This window comes from Lutra lutra, chromosome 6 (genome assembly GCF_902655055.1).
Source record: "Lutra lutra chromosome 6, mLutLut1.2, whole genome shotgun sequence".
In the NCBI taxonomy this organism is placed as follows: Eukaryota; Metazoa; Chordata; class Mammalia; order Carnivora; family Mustelidae; genus Lutra; species Lutra lutra.
In genome coordinates, this window is record NC_062283.1 from 38,688,358 (window position 1) to 38,714,124 (window position 25,767).

Below are 25,767 nucleotides of genomic sequence, written 5' to 3' on the forward strand. Positions count from 1 at the left end.
AAAAATGGTGATAATGAATGTGACTCATGGTAACCATTAGAGTTGTATAGAATTTAATTAATGATGGTTTTAAAACATGAAATGATCATTTAAAGGGAAGAAAATTAGTTTTGTGTGACCATATGCTTCAAATTGAGAATAGATTTGGAAACCATCAAAAAGCTCCAAAATAATACAGAGACAAAATATCTTCTTGTTATATTTGACTGTTACCAAATTCTTAGAGATTCTCCACTGACTAAGGGTGATCCCCTTCCCACATTTCTCAGCATGGGATACAAGCTGTCCCCAACACTCTTGTCCTTGTTTGTTTTTCTAGTGTCCAACATACCAAATCCCTGCTTTAGCAAAGTTGCTTTTTTTTTTTCCCTTAAAAATTGCAAAAGGTCTTCCCATATCTTAACTTTGGCTGCTAGAGTATAAACCCTTCTCTATATCTCTGGCTGGAATAAGCCCACTGAAGTCCAATGAACATACCACTTCTTTAATGAAGTAAAATAGTCTCAGCTACAACAGCCTTAAACACTAGACATTGCACAAATTAATGGAGAACACTGGGAAGGGTGTGGACAACATCTCAAACCATGGAATACTTCGAAAACATCTACCAGGTATACTTGATCCCTGAAACAATGGAGCAGAAGAAAAGGAAGGAAGATGGAATAAGAAAGAACAGAGAAACTGAGATAGGCCAGGGTGTGTGTGTGTGTGCATGCATGGGCGTTGTGGGGAGGGCATGGAAGGAGAACAAAGATGCAAGGTGTTATAGGGAATCATATTCAGGGATGTTGTAAATTTAGACTTGGTTCCAGTAGAGATCAAGAGATATTCTTTTAAGTTGCTCATAAGAGTTAAGCAAGATGTGAGGAACAGGCCTTGCTGTCCAGGAAGGATTTCGACACTAAAAAGAATAAACAAAATGCTGGCCTAGTTAACACGGACTAGGCCAATTGAGATGGAGGCAGACGGGTTTCTCCTGACATCCAAAACAGGAAGCCTCTGGCAATGAAACAAACTACTGACCAACTCAATTATTCAAGTCTCTTCCCTCCTTATTTTCATGTGATAGACAGTAAAACAAATTAACAGAAAAACAAAGATCAAGAACAACACAGAAGGCTTTTTTTGATTATTATAAACTATCAAAACTATTGATGTGATTACCATCATGAGACATACAATCACCTCAGCACAGGACTTTTTCATGAGGCAAGAATGATTTCTCTAATCTGGAGAAGATGTAGGTGTTTTTTGTTTGGTTTTTTTTTTTTTTTTTTTTTTTTTAAAGGGAAAGACTAACAGATTTTGACTATTTTTTTTTTTAAGGATTTTATTTATTTGTCAGAGAGAGAGGAGAGCGAGCGAGCACAGGCAGACAGAATGGCAGGCAGAGGCAGAGGGAGAAGCAGGCTCCTCGCCAAACAAGGAGCCCGATGTGGGACTCGATCCCAGGACGCTGGGATCATGACCTGAGCTGAAGGCAGCTGCTTAACCAACTGAGCCACCCAGGCGTCCCTGTTTTGTTTTTTTTTTATAACATCTGTCCATTATTTATATGTTAATAAATGTTTATAACTCTGATCGGGCCAAAAAGATATTCAAAGTTTTTAAGTGAAAATTTGAAATAATGAAAGTATGTATTAACTTATCAGATTATTAATGATTTTAAAAAGGTAGGATACATACAGTGCTCAGAATGTTTTAATTAATTAATTTTAAAGATTTTATTTATTTGTATGTCAGAGAGAGAGTGAGAATAAATAGGGAAACAACAGACAGAGGGAGAAGCAGTCTTCCTACTGAGTAAGGAGCCTGATGTAGGGCTCAATCTCAGCACCCTGGGATCAGGACCTGAGTCTAAGGCAGACGCTTAACTGACTGAGCCATCCCACTCAGGATGTTTTTATACATAGTTTACTGTTAATTCGAAAATTAGAAATCTTATATTATGAGGTATTCCAAATTTATAATGCTTTTATTTTACTCTATGGTATTAGAAACTAAAATCAGTAGTAATTGTTTGGTAAATATAGACCTTGGTATTGCTTAGTGTTTCTTTCCATAAAGTTTTCAATTATCTAATTCAACAACCCATGTTTTTTCTCTAATGTGAGAAGATCAGATATGGAGAAGGGTCTACACCATAGGCAGCTCATGTTAGTCTTCTAATTAATATGTGATATTACATAAAAATTTTCAACTAGAGAATTTTTAAAGGCTCTATATGTCTAAGTTTATTATTTTAATGAAACTTATATTGAGATACAATTCATGTCATAAAGCTCACCCCGCTAAATTATCCTATTCAATGACTTTTAGTATATTCATACAGTTGTATAATAATTACCACTCTGCAATTCTAGAACATTTTCATCGTTCTAAAATGAAACCATATCTTAATTAGCAGTCACTCCACATCTTTTCTTCCCTAGAGTCCTTGGCAACCATAAATCTACTGTCTGTCTCTATATATTTGCCTATTCTGGACATTTAAAATAAAGGAATTATCTAATTTGAAGCCTTTCGTGTATGACTGCTTTGAGTTAGCATAATATTTTATGATTGATCTGCATTGTAGCTTGTATTAGTAATTCATTCACTTTCATGGCCAAATAATATTCCAATGTTTGGGTATATTACATTTTGTTTATCCATCCATTAATTGATGGACATTTGGATTATTTCCACATTTGGCTCTCATATATAATGATACTATGAACATTTGTGTACAAATTTTTGTGTAGGCATGTTTTTACTTCTCTTGGTTATGTACCTAGAAGTGTAAGTGCTGGGTCTATGGTAACTCTTTTCCAATTTTGGAAGAACTGCCGAATTATTTTCCAAAATGGCTCCACCAGTTTACATTCCCACAACTGATGTATGGGGGATTCCAATTTCTCCAAATACTTGTCAATATTTGTATGGTCCATCTTTTTTATTACAGTTTTCTTAGTGAATGTGAAGTGGTATCTCCTTATGGCTTTTATTTGCTTTTCCCTAAAAACTATTGAGAATAAGAAACTTCTCATTTGCTTCTTGGCCATTTCTACAGAATCTTGTTTGGAGAGATGTCTATTCAAACACCTTGCCCATTTTTTAGTTGGGTTATTACTATTTCATTGTTGAATAGTGAGAGTTCTTTATATATTCTGAATATCAGTCCTTCAACAGATATGACTTACAAATATTTTCTCCAGTTCTGTGGGTTATCTTTTCAAATACTTGGTAATATCATTTGAGTCACAAATGTTTTAATTTAGATGAATTCCAATATATCTACTTTTTCTTTCGCCATTGTAAATTGATGTAGTGTCTGTGAAACCATTGCCTAATCCAAGATCACAAATCCTATGCTTTCCTCAAATGGCTCATAGCCTGATCTCTAATATTTAGGGCTATGATCAATTTTTAGTTCATTTTTATATATGATGAGGTAGGGGGAAGGTAGGGATCCAAATTCATTTTTTTGCATACATATATTCAGTTGTTTCAGCACCATTTGTTGAAAAGACTATTCTTTTCCCATTCGATTATCTTGACACTTGTTTTGAAAATCAATTGGCCATAAATGTGAAGGTTTATTTCTGGACTTTAAATTCTGTTCTATTAATCCTCATTTCTATATTTATGTTAGTACCATACTGGCTTGATTACTATAGCTTTATAATAGGTTTTGAAATGGAAATTGTGAATCCTCTGACACTATTCTTTTTCAAGATTGTTTCTACTATTCTGGGTCCTTTATATATCTATATGAATTTTTTTTTTTAATTTTTTTATTTTTTTTCAGCATAACAGTATTCATTATTTTTGCACAACACCCAGTGCTCCATGCAATCCGTGCCCTCTACAATACCCACCACCTGGTATCTATATGAATTTTAAAGCTTATGATCAAAATTTAAAAGCTTTTTGTACATTCTTTGTGCTTCTCTATGTAGATTATCTTGCCATCTGAAATAAGAATAAGAAAACTTTTATTTCTTCCTTTCTCATTTGTATGTTTTTTATTTTATTTATTTATTTTTTTTGCCTTACTGCAGTGGTCAGAACTTCCAGTATTATGTTGAATGAGTGTGGTACTATGAACATCTTACCTTCTTCCTAATTTTAGGGTAAAAGCATCCAGTCTCACCATTAAGTATAATGTTAGCTATAGGGATTTTTTTTTAAATAGATATTCCTTATCAAGATAAGGACATTTTCTGTGCCTTTTTTAAACTGAGAATTTTGTCATGAATATGTGTTGAATTTTGCCCAATGCTTTTACTGGATTTATTGATATGATCGTGTGATTTTTCTTCTGTTAATATGGCAGATTACACTGATTGGTTAATTCTTGAGTACTGAAGCCATCTGCCATATCTGGGATAAACTCCTCTTGCTTATGGTGAATAATTCTTATTACAAACTATTTTATTAATATTATGTAATATGTATTATATATTGCTGAATTCTACTTTTAATATTTTAAGAATTTTAAGAAATTTTAAGAACTTTTACTTCTATTTGTAAGGGATATTGATCTGTAGTTTTCTTTTTTTATACTATTTGTCTCATTTTTATATTAGGGTAATGTTAGCTTTATAAGAAGAGTTGGGAAGTGTTCCCTTCTCCTCTGTTTTCTGAAACAGATTGTGTAGAATTGATGTTAATCACTTTTTAAACATTTGGTAGAATTCACCTTGTGAAACCATCTGGGCCCAGAGATTTCTCTGTTGGGAGTTTAAAAAATTATAAATTCAATTTCCTTAATATTATAGAATTATTATTGTTTTAGTGTTTTTATTTTATTTGCTATTATGGATGTGTATATATATATATTTTAATTTTTAATCTTTTTTTTTTTAACTTTAAAATAAGAAAGTTCCTGATTTGACTCCATGGTTTCCACCTTCTTCTCTAGGGGGTGTGGCAGTATTCTGGGCCTCTGCTCTGCCTAGCTGTTCAATTTCCTAACCTCTGAAAGTTCTGACACTCTGAGTTGCTACCTTCACCAATGAATAAACTTCTCCCATTCAACTTTTTTTTTTTTTTAAGATTTTTATTTATTTATTTATTTTGTCAGAGAGAGAGAGGGAGAGCGAGCGAGCACAGGCAGACAGAGTGGCAGGCAGAGGCAGAGGGAGAAGCAGGCTCCCTGCTGAGCAAGGAGCCCGATGTGGGCTCGATCCCAGGACGCTGGGATCATGACCTGAGCCGAAGGCAGCTGCTTAACCAACTGAGCCACCCAGGCGTCCCATCCCATTCAACTTTTTATTTTACCCCAAATCACCACTCCCACTACTAGAATGTGTCCTCTCTTGTGAAAGGTATACTCCTATTCCAAGGGTTGGCTTCTGTCACTCTTGGCTGGCTTTATGTTTTTGGTCAAATATCTTCCCTATTTGTTTAATGAAAAAAGAGAGAAAAAGAGAGAGAGAAAGACAGAGAGAGCTCTAACTAGGTAATAACTAAGTTTTTAATAGCTTCCAAATTATGTTATGCAATGTTTCTAAATACAAAACTCACTATCTTTACTTTGGAGTCAACACCTCTCATTCTGTTATGGGCATAATAATCCAAGCTAGAAAACTTTCAGTTGTTTGATATTTTTCCCCATCCTTTTATCCTCTGTATCGAATGTGTCACCATCACTTTCCAATCATCTTTTGAAGGGCTCACTGGTCTCTTTCTTGTGATAGGATGCATCATTTAGTTCCTTCCACTATTTTCTTTTTTCTTTCTTGCTTTTTTTTCTCTATCAGACATACCCTGTCCCTTCCTTCCATTATCCAAGTCCCATTTCTATGGAATCTTATTTGTACCTATGTCCAAATATGTACCTACTTTATCATACAAGTATGCACACATTATATAAATATATATACACATTTAATGCAAATACTGTAAGTATGTATTAAACAGATATACTAGAAGTCATTAGTATTCTTTCTTTCAAATGTTTCACCTTAAAAAATCATACATTTATGATAAGATAACTCTATATTGGTAATGCCTTTATTGGAATTGTGCTCAGATGGTTGGGCATATATGTATAATTTTAACATTTTCAGGGTGAGAAATATAATTTCAGGACAGTTAAAAGTCAGTAAAAGTTAAGTCAATCAAACTAGCCAATTGTATCTTCATGTTTAAGAAAAAGTGCTACCAAGAAACAGGTATTTTTATGTGGTTTGTAACTCACTAGGAAAGCAAATCCAAAGGATAGCATTCTAAAATTATTATGCTGAGGCAGTAATAACACACTTAATGGATAGTTTGCCAAAATGGTCCTTTGAATGATGATATACTTTTGAAGGTATAAATTAATTTTATATTTTAATCGCCCCAACCTGCCACATATTTTTCAAAAATAATTATTTTATATGTTGTTTTCTCAAAAATCACAGATTGTAAGCTCTCTGAGGACAGATTTTCTGCCTCACACATTCATATCCTTCACAATGCCTTAACAACAGTGTTCTTGATAAGATGGCCCGAGTGGACTCACTGACAGACGTCAGTACAATTTGCACAGTGCTTCAGTGTATAATTCAGGAATCAGAGAGATGTCCTTCATAAAGGAAATAATTCTTGATTTTGTTACAAGGTTTACATAATGATTTTGCATTATAAAAGATAAAACTCTTTAAAAGACAAAGACAAAACCAATTTAAAAAAATGGTAAACTTCATTTGCAGAATTGCTTTTGGATACTGGGATATACATGAAATGAATTAATGGAAAATACTGAAGTGATAAGTTTAATATTATGGTCCAAAGAGCTGTTATGATACAAGTAAAACTAATCAATTTAGATTATTCAGTTTAGTTATTATTTTCACTTCAGGGGAATTCCTGAATCATTAAACTTGGTAATTTCTATAGCTACTATGGGTCTCTGATTACATCGTTCACCTAATGAAACAGTAAACAGATTACCAAATTAAAAGACCCCAAGGGGGGAAAAGGCTAAAATATTCATCTTTACAAATTTCAAATCTTTTTTTTTTTTAAGATTTTATTTATTTGAGAGAGAGAGTGTGAGCTAGCACGAGTTGGGGGTGAGCATAGGGAGAGGGAGAAGCAAACTGCCCCCCCCCCTGCCGAGCAGGGAGTCAAATGCAGAGTTCAGATGCCAGACTCCATGAAGGGCTTGCCAGGCTCTATCACAGGACTCTGAGATCATGACCTGGGCCAAAGACAGACATACTCAACCAACTGAGACACCCAGGCGCTCCTCAAATTTCAAGTCTTTAATCAGGCAATCCTTAGCTATCTTGGCTTAATGAAGTTTTACCATGTAACGAAGTATAGAGTATCAAGGGTTTTTTTTTTAATATTTTATTTTTAAAATCATAACAATAGTTTTATGATATTTAGAAATGAAGGTTTATATGGACATAGGATTTTTATATAAGCATGTATAGAGACAAAGCAAAATTCTTGAAGTTCAAAGAAAAGGCTGAAATGACAATTGTAAAATGAGTGCTTTACCATTTTTCTATTTATGTTTTGTTTCCTTTGAGTAAGTGTACTTATGTATCGTGAGTTCTTCCCTGACTGGCAGTCATTCCATGCAACCCCTACTGAAGGATGGGGTTTCCCTTCCCTTAATAAACTGTTTGACAAGGACTGCATCGTGACTCTGGGTAGAAGCTGACCTCATCAAAGTGCTTCTCATTTAAAGCATATCTTTTGAAGTCTGGTGATTGGCTATGTGGTGGGTAAATGTCTATGTATACAAAAACTGACATGATTTTCAAGATAGGTAGGGTGAGAGTAATATGCAATTTGCAAAAGCATATCTAATAATATACTGTTATAATTGGGAAACAAATAATGTGAGCTTGAACTCAGTACAAACTGCAGAAAGTTAAGTTCTATAAAATCTTCCTAGTTGAATGAGCCAATGGTTTTAAAAAGGCTGAGAAACATGGGTTACCAATTAGAAAGAAACTCTTTAACTATAGTAAAGTTTGCTTATTCTTTGATCACACTGATCAACTCTACTTATTTTGTTGTTATTGTTGTTCGCTTTTTAATTTTTTATGGTTTACTCTTCCTGATTTTTTTAGATTTGAGTCTAATTAACATAGTGTTATATTAGTTTCAGGTGTGCAATGTAATAATTCAACAATTCTATATAGTACTCAATGCTCCACACAGTAAGTGCACTCTTAATCCCCTTCACTTAAGTCACCCATCTACCCACCCAACTACCCTCCACCAACCACTAGCTCGTCCCCTGTATTTGAGTCTGTTTTTTGTCTCTTTTTTCTGTTTGTTCATTTGTGTTGTTTCTTAAATTCCACATATGAGTGAAATCATAAGGTATTTGTCTTTCTCTGTCTGATTTATTTTACTTAGCATTATAACTTCTAGGTTCATCCATGTCATTGCAGATGGCAAGATCTCATTCTTTTTTATGGCTGAGAAATACTGCGCTGTGTATGTGTGTGTGTGTGTGTGTGTGTGTGTGTGTGTAAATACCTCATCTTCATCTTCATTACCCATTCATCTATTGATGGGCACTTGCATTTCATATCTTTGCTATTGTAAGTAATGCTGCAATAAACATAGGGGTTCATATAACATTTTGATTTTGTGTTTTCATTTTCTTTAGGTAAATACCCAGTAGTGGAATTACTGGATCATATAGTAATTCTATTTTTAATTTTTCAAGGAACCTCCAAATTGTTTTCCACTGTGGCTGTATAAATTTGCATTCCCACCAACAATGCATGAGGGTTTGTTTTTCTCCACATCCTCATCGACACTTATTATTTCTTGTCTTTTTGATTCTAGCCATTCTGACAAGCGCAAGGAGATATATCATTGTGGCAAATGTAATTTTTATTTACATTTCCTTGATGATTAGTGATATGGAACATCTTTTCATGTGTCTATTGGCCATCTGTCTATCTTCTTTATAAAAATGTCTGTTTGGGTCCTCTGCCCATTTTTTAATCAGATTATTTGTGGTTTTGGTATAAGTTTTGTTTGTTTGTTTGTTTTTTATTTGACAGACAGAGATCACAAGTAGGCAGAGAGGCAGGCAGAGAGAGAGGAGGAAGCAGGCTCCCCGCTGAGCAGAGAGCCCGATGTGGGGCTTGATCCCAGGACCCTGGGATCATGACCTGAGCCGAAGGCAGAGGCTTTAACCCACTGAGCCACCAAAGCGCCCCTGGTATAACTTTTTTATACATTTTGGATACTAACCTCTAATCAGATATATCATTTGCGAATATCTTCAATTCCGTAGGTTGCCTTATTGTTTTGTTGATGGTTTCCTTCACTGTGTAAAAGCTTTTCAATTTGATGCAGTCCCAATAGTTTATTTTTGCTTTTGTTTCCATTACCTGAGGAGATATATCTAGAAAAATATCTCTTTTGCCAATGTCCAAGAGATTACTGCTTGTCTTCTTCTAGAGTTTTGTGGTTTCAGGTCTCACATTTAGGTTTGTAATCTATTTTGAGTTTGTCTTTCTGTGTGGTGAAAGAAAGTGGTCCAGTCTCATTCTTTTGCATGTAGCTGTCCCCCTTTTCCAGCACCATTTGTTGTAGAGACTATCTTTTCCCCATTGATTTTCTTGCCTCTGTTGATTAATTGACCAAACAAGTGTGGGTTTATTTCTGGGCTCTCTATTCTTTTCCATTGGTCTATGTGTCTATTTTTGTGCCAGTACCATACTGTTTTGATTGTAATAGCTTTGTAGTATATAGCTTGAAATCCGGAATTGTGATACTTCCAGTTTTGTTCTTTCTCAAGATTTTTTTTTTAATTTTCTTATTTTTTTTAAATTTTATTTTTTATAAACATATATTTTTATCCCCAGGGGTACAGGTCTGTGAATCACCCGGTTTACAAACTTCATAGCACTCACCATAGCACATACCCTCCCCAATGTCCATAACCCCACCCCCACTCTCCCAACCCCTCTCCCCCCATCAACGCTCAGTTTGTTTTGTGAGATTAAGAGTCACTTATGGTTTGTCTCCCTCCCAATCCCATCTTGTTTCATTTACTCTTCTCCTACCCCCTTAACCCCCCATGTTGCATCTCCTCTCCCTCATATCAGGGAGATCATATGATAGTTGTCTTTCTCCGATTGACTTATTTCACTAAGCATGATACCCTCTAGTTCCATCCACATCATCGCAAATGGCAAGATTTCATATCTTTTGATGGCTGCATAGTATTCCATTGTGTATATATACCACATCTTCTTTATCCATTCGTCTGTTGATGGACATCTAGGTTCTTTCCATAGTTTGGCTATTGTAGATATTGCTGCTATAAACATTCGGGTGCATGTGCCCCTTTGGATCACTATGTTCATATCTTTAGGGTAAATACCCAGCAGTGCAATTGCTGGGTCATAGGGTAGTTCTATTTTCAACATTTTGAGGAACATCCATGCTGTTCTCCAGAGTGGTTGCACCAGCTTGCATTCCCACCAACGCTGTAAGAGGGTTCCCCTTTCTCCGCATCCTCGCCAGCATCTGTCATTTCCTGACTTGTTAATTTTAGCCAATCTGACTGGTGTGAGGTGATATCTCATTGTGGTTTTGATTTGTATTTCCCTGATGCCGAGTGATATGGAGCACTTTTTCATAAGTCTGTTGGCCATCTGGATGTCTTCTTTGCAGAAATGTCTGGTCATGTCTTCTGCCCATTTCTTGATTGGATTATTTGTTCTTTGGGTATTGAGTTTGCTAAGTTCTTTATAGACTTTGGACACTAGCCCTTTATCTGATATGTCATTTGCAAGTATCTTCTTCCATTCTGTCAGTTGTCTTTTGGTTTTGTTAACTGTTTCCTTTGCTGTGCAAAAGCTTTTGATCTTGATGAAGTCCCAATAGTTCATTTTTTCCCTTGCTTCCCTTGCCTTTGGCGATGATCCTAGGAAGATGTTGCTGTGGCTGAGGTCAAAGAGGTTGCTGCCTGTGTTCTCCTCAAGGATTTTGATGGATTCCTTTCTCACATTGAGATCCTTCATCCATTTTGAGTCTATTTTCATGTGTGGTGTAAGGAAATGATCCAATTTCATTTTTCTGCATGTGGCTGTCCAATTTTCCCAACACCATTTATTGAAGAGGCTGTCTTTTTTCCATTGGACATTCTTTCCTGCTTTGTCGAAGATGAGTTGACCATAGAGTTGCGGGTCTATTTCTGGGCTCTCTATTCTGTTCCATTGATCTATGTGTCTGTTTTTGTGCCAGTATACCATGCTGTCTTGATGATGACAGCTTTATACTAGAGCTTGAAGTCTGGAATTGCGATGCCACCAACTTTGGCTTTCTTTTTCAATATTCCTTTGGCTATTCGAGGTCTTTTCTGGTTCCATATAAATTTTAGGATTATTTGTTCCATTTCTTTGAAAAAAATGGATGGTACTTTGATAGGAATCGCATTAAATGTGTAGATTGCTTTAGGGAGCATAGACATTTTCACAATATTTATTCTTCCAATCCAGGAGCATGGAACATTTTTCCATTTCTTTGTGTCTTCCTCAATTTCTTTCATGAGTACTTTATAGTTTTCTGTGTATAGATTCTTAGTCCTTTGGTTAGGTTTATTCTTAGGTATCTTATAGTTTTGGGTGCAATTGTAAATGGGATGGACTCCTTAATTTCTCTTTCTTCTGTCTTGTTGTTGGTGTAGAGAAATGCAACTGATTTCTGTGTGTTGATTTTATATCCTGACACTTTACTGAATTCCTGTACAAGTTCTAGCAGTTTTGGAGTGGAGTCTTTTGGGTTTTCCACATATAGTATCATATCATCTGCGAAGAGTGATAGTTTGACTTCTTCTTTGCCAATATGGATGCCTTTAATTTCCTTTTGTTGTCTGATTGCTGAGGCTAGGACTTCTAGTACTATGTTGAATAGCAGTGGTGATAACGGACATCCCTGTCATGTTCCTAACCTTAGCGGAAAAGCTTTCAGTTTTTCTCCATTGAGAATGATATTTGCAGTGGGTTTGTCATAGATGGCTTTGATAATATTGAGGTATGTGCCGTCTATCCCTACACTTTGAAGAGTTTTGATCAGGAAGGGATGCTGTACTTTGTCAAATGCTTTTTCAGCATCTATGGAGAGGATCATATGGTTCTTGTTAATTTCTTTTATTAATGTGTTGTATCACATTGATTGATTTGCAGATGTTGAACCAACTTTGCAGCCCTGGAATAAATCCCACTTGGTCGTGGTGAATAATCCTTTTAATGTACTGTTGAATCCTATTGGCTAGTATTTTGGTGAGAATTTTTGCATCTGTGTTCATCAAGGATATTGGTCTGTAGTTCTCTTTTTTGATGGGATCCTTGTCTGGTTTTGGGATCAAGGTGATGCTGGCCTCATAAAATGAGTTTGGAAGTTTCCTTCCATTTCTATTTTTTGGAACAGTTTCAGGAGAATAGGAATTAGTTCTTCTTTAAATGTTTGGTAGAATTCCCCCGGGAAGCCGTCTGGCCCTGGGCTTTTGTTTGTTTGGAGATTTTTGTGACTGTTTCAATCTCCTTACTGGTTATGGGTCTGTTGAGGCTTTCTATTTCTTCCTGGTTCAGTTGTGGTAGTTTATATGTCTCTAGGAATGCATCCATTTCTTCCAGATTGTCGAATTTGTTGGCGTAGAGTTGCTCATAGTATGTTCTTATAATCGACTGTATTTCTTTGGTGTTCGTTGTGATCTCTCCTCTTTCATTCATGATTTTATTTATTTGGGTCCTTTCACTTTTCTTTTTGATAAGTCTGGCCAGGGGTTTATCGATCTTATTAATTCTTTCAAAGAACCAGCTCCTAGTTTCGTTGATTTGTTCTATTCTTTTTTTGGTTCCTATTTCATTGATTTCTGCTCTGATCTTTATGATTTCTCTTCTCCTGCTGGGTTTAGGGTTTCTTTCTGTTCTTTCTCCCGCTCCTTTAGGTGTAGGGTTAGGTTGTGTACCTGAAACCTTTCTTGTTTTTTTTTTTTTTAATATTTTATTTATTTATTTGAGAGAGAGACAGTGAGAGAGAGCATGAGCGAGGAGAAGGTCAGAGAGAGAATCAGACTCCCCATGGAGCTGGGAGCCCGATGCGGGACTCGATGCGGGGCTGCTTTCAGGATTTTCTCTTTGTCACTAAGACTTGTAAATTTTACTATTAGGTGACGGGGTGTGGACCTATTCTTATTGATTTTGAGGGGGGTTCTCTGAACCTCCTGGATTTTGATGCTTGTTCCCTTTGCCATATTGGGGAAATTCTCTCCAATAATTCTCTCCAATATACCTTCTGCCCCCCTCTCTCTTTCTTCTTCTTCTGTAATCCCAATTATTCTAATGTTGTTTCGTCTTATGGTGTCACTTATCTCTCGAATTCTCCCCTCGTGGTCCAGTAGCTGTTTGTCCCTCTTCTGCTCAGCTTTTTTATTCTCTGTCATTCGGTCTTCTATATCGCTAATTCTTTCTTCTGCCTCATTTATCCTAGCAGTGAGAGCCTCCATTTTTGATTGCACCTCATTAATAGCTTTTTTGATTTCAACTTGGTTAGATTTTAGTTCTTTTATTTCTCCAGAAAGGGCTTTTATATCTCCCGAGAGGGTTTCTCTAATATCTTCCATGCCTTTTTCGAGCCCAGCTAGAACCTTGAGAATCATCATTCTGAACTCTAGATCTGACATATTACCAATGTCTGTACTGATTTGGTCCCTAGCCTTTGGTACTGCCTCTTGTTCTTTTTTTTTGTGGTGAATTTTTCTACCTTGTCATTTTGTCCACATAAGAGTATATGAAGGAGCAAGTAAAATACTAAAAGGGTGGCAACAACCCCAGGAAAATATGCTTTAGCCAAATCAGAAGAGATCCCAAATCGTGAGGGGGGAGAAAGGTTCAGAAAGAGGTTCAGAAAGATAAAACAAAAAACAAAAACAATTAAAAAAAAAAACGAATAAAGAAAAAATATAAAAAAGAACTATATATATATATATATATATATATATATATATATTAGATAAACTATTTAAAAAACGCTAAAAAAGAAAACGGTAAAAGTTAAAAAAATTTGGCAGAAGAAAAGAAAAAAAAATTGAAAAAGAAAAAAAAAATTAAATTAATTGCAAGGCTAAAGAATCATGAGGAGAAAGCCATGAGTTTCGTGCTTTGCTTTCTCCTCCTCTGGAATTCCGCTGCTCTCCTTGGTATTGAAACTGCACTCCTTGGTAGGTTGAACTTGGTCCTGGCTGGGTTTCTTGTTGCTCTTCTGGGGGAGGGGCCTGTTGTAGTGATTCTCAAGTGTCTTTGCCCCAGGCGGAGTTGCACTGCCCTTACCAGGGGCCGGGCTAAGTAATCCGCTCGGGTTTGCTTTCGGGAGCTTTTGTTCCCTGAGCGCTTTCCCTAGAGTTCCAGAGGGCGGGAATGAAGATGGCAGCCTCCTGGTCTCCGGCCTGGAGGAGCCGAGAGCCCGGGGCCCCACTCCTCAGTGCGCCCTCAGAAAACAGTGCCCAATTACTCCCATCACCCTGGTCTCCGGCCGCGCTCCGAGCTGACCGAGCCTGTGACCGGTTCAAGGTAACCCGGAGTTTAGAGCTCACTCCTCGGCTCTGTCTCTGTAGCTGGCTTCCCCGTTCTAATACCTGCAAGCTCGTGACACTCAGACACCCCCGATCCTTCTGTGACCCTGCGGGACCTGAGGCCACGCTGACCCCGCATGGGCTTCACCCCGGTTAAGCCTCTGGAGCGATGTCCCTCAGCGGAACAGACTTTTAAAAGTCCCGAATTTGTGCTCCGTTGCTCTGCCGCTTGCCGGGCGCCGGCCCCTCCCCACGCGGTCTATCTTCCCATCACTTTGGATTGACTTCTCCGCCAGTCCTACCTTTCAGAAAGTGGTTGATTTTCTGTTTCTAGAATTGCTGTTCTTCTCTTTGATCTCCCGTTGGATTTGTAGGTGTTTGCAATCTTTAGATAAGCTATCTAGCTGATCTCAGCTACCTGAAGTAGTCTCAGCCTGCTACTTCTCCGCCATCTTGACTCATCCTTTTTTTAATTTTCTTAATGCACAAATGTGAAATACCTGCAAAACAATCCATAGATATTTATTTTAGTTTTTTAACATTTGAAAATTTATTCTGAAAATGAAAATATATATATATATATATTAATTCCTTTCTGCATTAAGGAGTTAGAGTACTCTCCTAAAAAAGAGGATATTATGAATTAGAAGAGTGAATAAAGTCTCCATAAATGTGTAAGAAACACTTTATTCTTGTCATTATCTTTACTTGTGGAGTATACCACATTCTGTTTGTATATCACTAAGTATGCACTAAAAACCCAGACTTCCTCCTTGGATTCCCATCCTGTGACTCAACCATTTTTTTTTAAGATTTTATTTATTTGAGAGAGAGAGAGATGGACAGACAGAGCAAGAGCAGGGTGAAGTGCAGAAGAAAAGGAGAAACAGGCTCCCCACTGATCAAGGAGCCTGACAGGGGACTCAATGCCAGGACCCTGGCATCATGACCTGAGCCAAAGGCAGATGTTTAACCAACTGAACCATCTATGTGCCCCAACAGTGGCACAGATGTTTTCAAATCACTTAAGCTAAATCTATGACAGAATATAAGACTATTGCCCATGATAAGGCATTTTGAATTATGTACATGCTAATTTCAGGCTCAATTGAACTTTTTTTATTAAATCAATCCTAAACTTTATTTTCTCTAATCTCATATAGAAGAAAAGAATTTTAAAAGAACATATCTGAAGCCAACTAAACCATATTGCTTTCAAAGGTTTGTTTCATATGAAGATACATTTTAAGCAGATATTTGACTTTCATTGTTTAACTCCTCCAGAGGACATTAGCATTCACTCCCTGCACCTGGTATCACAGCAAATATCAGTTTACAAACTAAATCTGGGCTCTAGTTTATGTTATAAACTGCTGAATATGGTCAATTTGGCATACAGTGCATGTTTCACATTATTTGAAGTAAATTCTTGTTTCAAAAACTTTAGCTTGTAACCTTGTCTACTGAAGCCCCATTTTTTAGATAACCGATACTATTTTATTTACCCTGGAGAAATAGGACTCCAAGAAGACCAGGCAGTAAATGCTCAATAAATACTTAAAGTTGAACTGATTCAAAATTACCAACTGATTCAAAATTAATTATTATCCCTTTTAGGAAAAGTGGGAATCCAGAAGATTTTTACCTCTTTGAATAAAGGAAAATAAGAATATAGGTATTAGATCACTCAACCTTTGCCTGATTCTTTGGTGTTTATTAACAGTCTAATACATGCTCTTCAGCAGTACACATTCCCAAGGACTCCATAATCTAGACCAAGAGAGGTCAAGTAAACCAAATCATACCTCAGCATACTATTAGCTGCTCAGTCAGGATGATCAGTCAGGGAGGGCTTCTGAGAGTAGGTGACTCTTAAGTTACTGTTTTATGGACAACAGAAGTGGAAGTACAGGATGAATTCACTGAGGGTGGACGTTCCTGTCAGTAACAACAGTTTATACAGCATCATAGAGACACAGGCAAGGAAGGTTTGCTCAAGGAACTCCAGATAATTCATACGGAGAAAAAAAGATGGGATGGGGAAATAGAGGGGAGCAGTGAAAGGTAAGAATTCAGTTTGCCACTTTAAGGAGTTTGGAATGAAAAATCGTTGAAGGTTTGTAAATGGAGGGACAACATAATCTGATTGGCACAATCTGAGGAGGGCCCTAAATTGTTCCCAGTGTGGATGGAACAGAATGAGAGCGGTGTTAAAACTGCTGAGCCAATGAGGAAGAGGAACAGTTTAGATCTTTGCTGTGAAGTACTAACAACAGGCTTTAAGTATAACGAACTTCTCTCATGTTAAAATCTAGTTAAATTTAAATACCATGTCTCTTTGCCACGGCTAACATATTCAGCTGCCTTTCACCATGGCCCAAACCCTTGCTCACTGTGCTTCCCTCTATGTGTTGTTTATTAATACTGGGCAGACTGCACTCGCTGCTCTCACGAAGCTGCTAATGAAGAGTGTGAGAAAGTGTTTCCTGGGAGGAAAAGCCCACCTATGATGTCAGGCAATCCTGAAGCAGATCTTAGTTCTGTCAGTTTTCATGCAGTGGGCTTGTGGAACCCCTAAAGCCTCGGAGCTGTGCTGTCCTCACCTCAAAAACAAAAACCAAATAGCTATCTAGCAAGGCCGTGAGAATTGAAGATCATTTGTGTATGGCTTCCAGAAAAGAGTAAGCCCTCACTGAGCACTACACATATTTATTATTAAAGAAGAAATGGCATGAGCAAATTTCACATACTCTAGTTGCTCTTTCAAAGACAAACAGACATTGGCGGGAACTCCCAGTAGAGGACTGGGGCATGGAACTCTCCTGTCACTCTGATTCCAGGTTATTAATACTTCTAGGCAGCTCAGCAGCTGAACTGCTCTAGAAACCTATGCAAAAGAGTCTTGGCTTTAACTATGTAATCAACCTGACAGGGCCATGGCAGAAATAGATGTGAACACCGTGGCCAGGTGGCCTTAGGGATTGCGGAGTGCAATTAACCTCCTCACTTCCATTCACAGAATGCTCCAAGAGAGGCAGTTGCCTTGTCACTGGCTGAGCTTGGGTCTGGATATTAATTCCAACAGCATTTGTGCTCCCTAAGTATGGTCCCGATCAGAGCCACTTCCAGAGAATAGAGAACATGAAATGGAGACTGTCTGAGGCACCCATTCTCCCGGCAAACCTTTGAGAAATATCAAAGAATGCAAGCAAGCAGAATGGTTTAGGAGAAGGGAAGCTGGCACTTCTCTCCTATTTTCATATGAATATAATGATACAGCCCATGCCATTTCTGAATGTAATGAGGATGTAATCCACAGTTTAAGCAGAAAAACCTGGGTAGAGAGCAAATAGGGAAATTTTATTGTGAGCAATACAGCACAGGAGATTTGGGAGAAGGTATAAACCCAGAGAAGGAAGAATGTCTAAGTAACTAGCTTCCAATTCCATTCATTTAGTACTTTTTTCCCCCTTTCTGTCCCCAAAGGCAAGAGAATAGGAAAAATCTTCCCCTCTGTAGCTACGGCTGGCATTTTTGCAGTGATCATTAGTAAAACATGTTGGCAGTGGAAAACAGGCTCAGCTTTTCCAGAACTGGCTGTCATTTGTGCCAAAAGCAAATAGGAATAGAAATAGTAACACCAATATTGTTATTACTGTACTGGGAGTCAGCTAGCTCTTCTGTGTCTACAGCTTTCCTAAGTCAAGCCTGGTATCCCCATCATGCCTGAGCTGTCTGCACCAGGATGAATGGTGAAGCGGGGCAGGGGAGGACGTGCAAAACTGTCACTGAGTATGAGCAGCCAGATTGACCTAGCAGCCTAGGACTGTTTGCCTTGTTTACTGCAGGAAAACTTGAAAATTAAGCCCATTTTAATGGAATTATTAGTTAGTAGAAAATTTCCAGGAAGCAATTGGCCACATTTATCAATTTGGGCATACTTATCAGTAGCCTTTTTGAAAGTGTCATATATTTGATACAGAACTTAATTTCTAAGAATTTATCCTAAGAAGAAATCATCTAAAATGCACACAAAGACTTTGAAGTAGAAAAGTGCTTATTACAGAGAGATTTTAATATAAAGAAAGCATTTGAATAAACAGCAATCAACTGTTGATTACTGTCATTATCCATATTGAATATATTCAACTATTAAAGGAGTTTTATAGAACTTTAAGTAAAAATACATAATATTTAAATGTTATCTTTTTCTTACATCAAAGAAAAGATATCCACTCAAGTAAGGGGAATACATATGAAGTGAAACTAGCATGGAATTAAAAAGCTATTAGGAATTGAGGTGACTTCTGGAAGAGAGATAAAATCAAAAGTGAGAATGATGGCTGATGACACAACCCTTAGAAAATCAGAATAAATGCCTGCTCTCTCCACTACGACAGAGTATTGTGAGGAGTATTAACCTGAAATTTAACAAGAGGGGAATAAGCAAGCAGAATCAATATTGTAAAGTAGGAAACACAATTATTACTATTTAAGAACAATATGATCTTACATTTACAAATTACAGGAAATCATTTAAGAAAGTAACAAAGCAATAAGAGGATTTGGGAAATTAAAAAATCATCAGAATATATAATGAAAAATCAGAAAAGATAAATTATGTAAGAATAAACATTTGACAAAAGCACAGGAAGTAGATTCTGTCAGTGTGAATGGGTCCTGATCATATTAGAAGGGAGTGAACTGAGAAGCCAGCGTGGCTTAAGCTGCGCCTGAGGGGTTGGGAATGAAAAAGGAAGCTGGAGGCTTAAAATGGAGGCATAACATGTGGGGCTCTGTAAATCATGATTTGTGCTTTTTTCCCCCCTCCATTAAAGCAATGAAAAATTTCTGAAGAGTTTGAAAGGAGACCATAAGATAATATTCGCACTCTACAAGGATATTCTAGCTCCACATGTGGAAGGCATTTTGAGATGAGCCACATAGATGGGTGTGATAAGTTTTGGGTGAAGATATATGAGAATTGTATCTATAATATTAAGAAGTCCAGAGGGGAGATGCTAGTAGTTTAGACTAGGGTGATGGAAGTGAAGACAAAACTAGCATGACCTAGCAATGTTTAGAAAATACGATTGATAGGACTCTAGTGAGTGGAATGTGGGGATGAGGTGCTCAGGTGACTTCTGGGTTTCTGAATTGCAGAATTATATAGATGGGACACCATTTGGGTGAAACAGCAAACACTGAAAAAGTATATAACTCAAAAAGCATGAATTCAAAACTCAAAATCTTTCTTTTCGAAACTATATCTCTAATGTAAGTTTTTTTTTTTAAAGACTTTTTATTTATTCATTTGAGAGAGAGAGAGAGCATGCTCAAGTGAGAGCATGAGTAGGGGGAAGGGTCAGAGGGAGAGGGAAAAGCAGATTCCCTGCTGAACAGGAAGCCCAATGTGGGGCATGATCCCAGGACCCCAGGATCATGACCTGAGGTGAAGGCAGAGTAACCCAGGTGCTCTAACATGAGTTGTAACATGAGTCTATTTGAAACTCAGAAAACTGGGGAATGATTTTTTAATTCTCTTTTTTCTTTTACTCTCTTAAGACATGGGTTAGCATTGTTTGAAGAGGGCTTGTTAAAGGGCAATAAAAAGATTACTATGAATTATAAATGTATTTTTAAGTGTATGAAAATATTATCATGTCAAATATAAAGCTTTTACTTGGTGAAATTATGAGCAGTAATCTCACCATGCCCTGCACTGGAGAACTACATTGAGAATTGATAAGAAAAGCAAATTTCAGGTTTCCTTAAGTATGATTTGAAGGTTTTCTATGATTTTGTGTTTCTGATATGGTAAGAAGAGAAAAAGAAAGATTAAAAAAGTCATCTGGGGAAACATCTGGGTGGTTTAGTTGGTTAAGCATCTGCCTTCAGCTCAGGACATAATCCCAGGGTCCTAGCATTGAGGCCTCCATTGGGCTCCCTGCTTAGCAGGGAGTCTGCTTCTCCCTCTCCCTCTGCTTCACACCCACTGTTCATTCTCTCTCTCTCAAATAAATAAATAAATAAATAAATAAAATCTTTAAAAAAAAAAAGTCATCTGGATGAAGGACCTCAATGTGAGAAAGGAATCCATCAAAATCCTTGAGGAAAACACAGGCAGCAACCTCTTTGACCTCAGTGGCAGCAGCTTCTTCCTAGGAACATTGCCAAAGGCAAGGGAAGCAAGGGCAAAAATGAACTATTGGGACTTCATCAAGATCAAAAGCTTTTGTACAGCAAAGGAAACAGTTAACAAAACCAAAAGACAACTGACAGAATGGGAGAAGATATTTACAAAAAACATATCAGATAAAGGGCTAGTATCCAAAATCTATAGAGAACATATCAAACTCAACACCCAAAGAACAAATAATCCAATTAAGAAATAGGCAGAGGACATGACCAGACATTTCTGCAAAGAAGACATCCAGATGGCCAACAGACACATGAAAAAGTGCTCCACATCACTTGGCATCAGGGAAATACAAATCAAAACCACAATGAGATACCACCTCACACCAGTCAGAATGGCTAAAATTAGTAAGTCAGGAAATGACAGATGCTGGTGAGGATGCGGAGAAAGGGGAACCCTCTTACACTGTTGGTGGGAATGCAAGCTGGGGCAACCACTCTGGAAAACAGCATGGAGGTTCCTCAAAAAGGTGAAAATAGAGCTACCTTACGACCCAGCAATTGCACTACTGTGTATTTACCCTAAAGATACAAACATAATGATCCGAAGGGGCACGTGCACCCGAATGTTTATAGCAGCAAACTATGGAAAGAACCTAGATGTCCATCAACGGATGAATGGATAAAGAAGAGGTGGTATGTGTGTGTGTATATATATATATATATATATATATATATATATATAATGGAATACTATGCAGCCATCAAAAGAAATGAAATCTTGCCATTTGTGACGACGTGGATGGAACTAGAGGATATTAGGCTTAGTGAAATAAGTCAATCAGAAAAAGACAACTATCATATGATCTCCCTGATATGAGGAAGTAGAGATGCAACATGGGGGGTTTTGGGGGTAGGAAAAGAATAAAGGAAACTAGATGGGATTGAGAGGGAGACAAACCATAAGAGACTCTTAATCTCACAAAACAAACTGAGGGTTGCTGGGGGGAGGGGGATAGGGAGAGGGTGGTTGGGTTATGGACATTGTGGAGGGTATGTACTATGGTGAGTGCTGTGAAGTGTGTAAACCTGGTGATTCACAGACCTGTACCCCTGGGACTAATAATACATTATATGTTTATAAAAAATTTTTTTTAAATTATAGAAAAAAAATTTTTTTAAAGTCATCTGGGAAAAAATAGAGATGTTGCTTTTGTTTCAAATAAAAGGAAGAGAAGGAAGAAATGTCAAATAGTAATCAACTGCTGGTCAGAGGTCAAGCAAGGTAAAGGTCCAGAAAGTGCCCTTTGCCTCTAGAAACATGGAGGTCATCAGTGACCTTGTAGAGGTCAGAGTCAGGGTTGTATGGAGAGAACCAGGCAGCCACAGCTTTTGAAGTGTCACATGATGAAGTAGAGGAGACTAAAGTGTTTTGACAAACTGTCTGGTAGGTAAAGTAAGAGATAGGTGGTAGCTAAAGAATGACGTGAAGTCTAGAAATGTGTTGTGGTTGTCTATTTTGAATGAGAAAGCTATTGAGACATTACATATTACAATGAAAAGAAAATTATTTAATAATTTAAGAAATAATGTAATGAAATACACCAAAACAAAAAATAATTTTGTATGCCTGCAAGTTGGGATCTGGAGCAATTTTAAAGCCTTAAATGAGACAACAGGAATTTTAAAAATTTACCCTAGTGAATAAAGATTTATTTTATATTCAGAAAAATAAGGACAGTGAACTTTATTTTATAAAACAAATGAACTCTGATCACCAGACTACAATTCTCTGGGCATAAGCTGAGATGCTAGAATCTGTCATTTGTGTAGTACCTTGTCCTGATTGCTCCTTCTGCTCAGGAGTGGGCTTGCTGTAAGAATTTCATACTTCATGAAGCTAGAAAACTAAAAGTTGTAAAATAATGTTTAAATGGAAGATAAATTTTCAAAGATAATGAGGATTTCCAGTTCTAGATAAGATGGAGTAGACATTTCACCCTATTCCTCTCTGACTCTTACAACTAAAAACCCTGGACGAAATACATGAAATAAAGATCAGAAGTTTCAAAAAGGTGAAAAAAAGAAGGGAGCGTTTATAGGGACCCTGGGATTCAAGTAATGACCTGGCAAATCTTGGGGTTTTTTTTTTCTGCCTCTTCTGTATCCCATCCTGGGCACTAGAGAATTTTGCAGGCTGGAATGAACAGCAAGTACAGGCAAAAACCATGAGCAAACAAATACAACAAAATAAAAAGCCTGGCCTCTTTAGCCAAAGGACCTGGAAGGGAGTGGCCATATAGGGCATAACCTTTTGGACAACACCAGACACACCCCAGAAAAAATTGTTCCTTCCTTATCCTGTCATTTTGGTAGCTGACATCAGGGCTGTGTGAGCAGAGATCAGAGGACCACCATAACCCAGCGGTAATGACACGGCTCCCCCTCGTGGAGGGTACGTGTCTGCAGAGACTGTGTGCTTCACGTGCGGAGTTCGCCTGGCATGATTGATTAACATAATCTAAATATAATAAAAGATAATTTCTTACACCAAGGACTAGGAAAATCTCAAGCTGAATGAGAGGACACATCCAACAGACACAATACCAAGATGGCATAGACACCGGAATTATTTGACCAGGATTTTAAAGCAGCTATTGTTAAAAAAAGCTTCTATGGATAATTACAATCACTCTTGGAAAAAAATGAAAAAGAAATAGAAACTTTCAACCAAGAAATAGAAGATACAAAGAAGAACCTGGGTGGCTCAGTCAGCTGAGTGTCTGCCTTGGGTTCAGGTCATGATCCCAGGGTCCTGGGATTGAGCCCCACATTGGGCTCCCTGCTCAGCAGTGTTCTGCTTCTCCCTCTGCCTCTTCTCCATCCCCAGCCCCGTTTGTGTTCTCTCTCTCTCTCTTTTTGTGTTTCTCTCAAATAAATAAAATCTTAATAAAATAAATTAGGGCGCCTGGGTGGCTCAGTGGGTTAAACCTCTGCCTTCGGCTCAGGTCATGATCTGAGGGTCCTGGGATCGAGTCCCATATTGGGCTCTCTGTTTGGCAGGGAGCCTGCTTCCTTCTCTCTCTCTCTGCCTGCCTCTCTGCCTACTTGTGATCTCGCTCTGTCAAATAAATAGATAAAATCTTTTTTTAAAAATTAATTAATTAAATAAGAATAAAGATTTCTTAAGAAAAAGAACCAATATCTCATATAATAAAGAAGTATTTCATTAAACTTAAAAGAAAAGAAGAACCAAATGGAAATTTTAGAACTAAAAATATAGTGAAAAGAAATACGTAATAAAGATTTCCAATTCCAATTTGGTAGAATATCTTGGGATGGCCAAAATGCCCACCCAGAACAATTAGAAAAGTTAGACAAAAACACAAAAACATCTATTGGAAGGCATCAGTGAGATACCAAAGGAGACACTAGACAAACTAGAGTTCCAGGGAGGAGAGAAACACATTGAGGTAAACATTCTGTTCTGTAGCACTTTTCCACTTGAGACATTTGGTGATTTTTTCTTTTTTTTAAGTTGAAAACAGGAAAGTAGAAAGAGACTTCCAACATAGGAACCTAAGACGAGCTATTGGCAGTTTCCCAAGGCTGGGGAGGCAAAACCTGGAGTTCAGGACTATCAAAGCAGGCAGGACTTGAAGAGAAATTATTCCACAGAGAAACAAAACACATGAAGGGAGTCATGCCTAGGAGTCTGGAAAGATGAGCAGAGCTCTTGCAAAAATCATAAAACTAGAGAGACAAAAATTGGAGTTCAGGACCCACCAGGGAAGAGGGGAGTCTCCTCCTGATAAATGGCCAAGATTTCCAGGTAAGACTCTGGATAGTATCATAGGAGTAAGAAGAAATTTGAGTAGATCTCACAAAACTGCCTCAATTGCAGTCGAGGTTCCTGCATTCCAACTGCCTATGAGATAGTAAAGTAAATCCTCCCCGGAAGAACGAAACAGCAGCCAAAGCCCTCATGTTTTTCATCCATATTATTCAACCTTCAATCAAATGCTTTTAGGAATGCCAAGAGACAAAAAAAATGATAGCAGCCAAGATAAAAGAAAGGCAATAAAAATAGATGCACAGGTGATTAAGATACTGAAGTTATCAGAGAAGGTCTTTAAGTATAATTAAAATGCTCAGAAAAATAGATGAAAAGATGGAGAATTTCTCCCTAATACTGGCATCTATTACAAAATCAATCAAATCTATAAAAATATTTCAAATTAATCAGATAGGATAGCTGATTTTTTAAAAACAAATAGATTTAATGGCAGATTACATACAGCAAAAGAGAAGAATGACAATCATTAGGTAGGTCATTAGGTAGGTCAATAGAAAGCATCCAGATTAAAGCAAAGTAAAAAATATGAAACAAATTAAAAAACAGCATGAGAAACCTGGGAGACACATAGTTTTAGTAAGTGAACAACTGAAGTCCCAAAAGGAGACTAGACAGAGAATAATGGCAGGAGCAATATATAAAGATACAGTGATCAAAAAATTTTCAAAATAAAAAAAATGATGAAATACATCAAACTGCAGAGTCAAGAATCTCTACATATTCTAGGATGGATGGATGGAAGATGGATAGGATGGATGGATAGATAGATTGATTAATCACAACATGTGCACCATAATTGAACTTCTGAAAATCAAAGACAAAAAATCTTTAAGGCAGCCAAAGAGAAATGGCTATTATCTTCAAATGAGCAACAATGATACTGAAAGCTATCTTCTCAACAGACAGGATATCAGCCAGAAGAAAATAGAATTCTATCCTCAAAAGGATTAAAGAAAATAACTGTTTAAAATTCTACGTGCTGAAAAAAAAAATCTCAAAAAAAAAAACCTGAAAAATAAATAAGAAAATCTGTCTATAGTAGAACTCCTCTAAAGTAAAGACAAAAGCCAACTCTTTATGCAAAAGAAAAATGTACCCAAGTGAAAGCTTGGTTCAATGTAGAAGGGAGGTAAAAGCAATGGAAATGTTAAAGGTGTGGGTAAGTCTGAATCAACATGTTGTCTGTATAGCAATGTTATTAAGATCTGTGTGATTTAAACTATATTTAGAATGAAGA

The 25,767-nt window shown here is 37.1% G+C and overlaps 1 long non-coding RNA gene across 1 annotated transcript; it reads right to left on the bottom strand.

Annotated features, from left to right (window-relative positions):
* Positions 1–15,002: 15,002 nt before the first annotated feature.
* On the bottom strand, positions 15,003–22,576 carry LOC125101907 (uncharacterized). The gene is made up of 3 exons (XR_007127968.1): positions 22,511–22,576; positions 17,041–17,139; positions 15,003–15,036 (listed from the first exon to the last, which is right to left on the bottom strand). It is a non-coding gene; the product is annotated as an uncharacterized LOC125101907 (long non-coding RNA).
* Between the last annotated feature and the right edge of the window lie 3,191 nt (positions 22,577–25,767).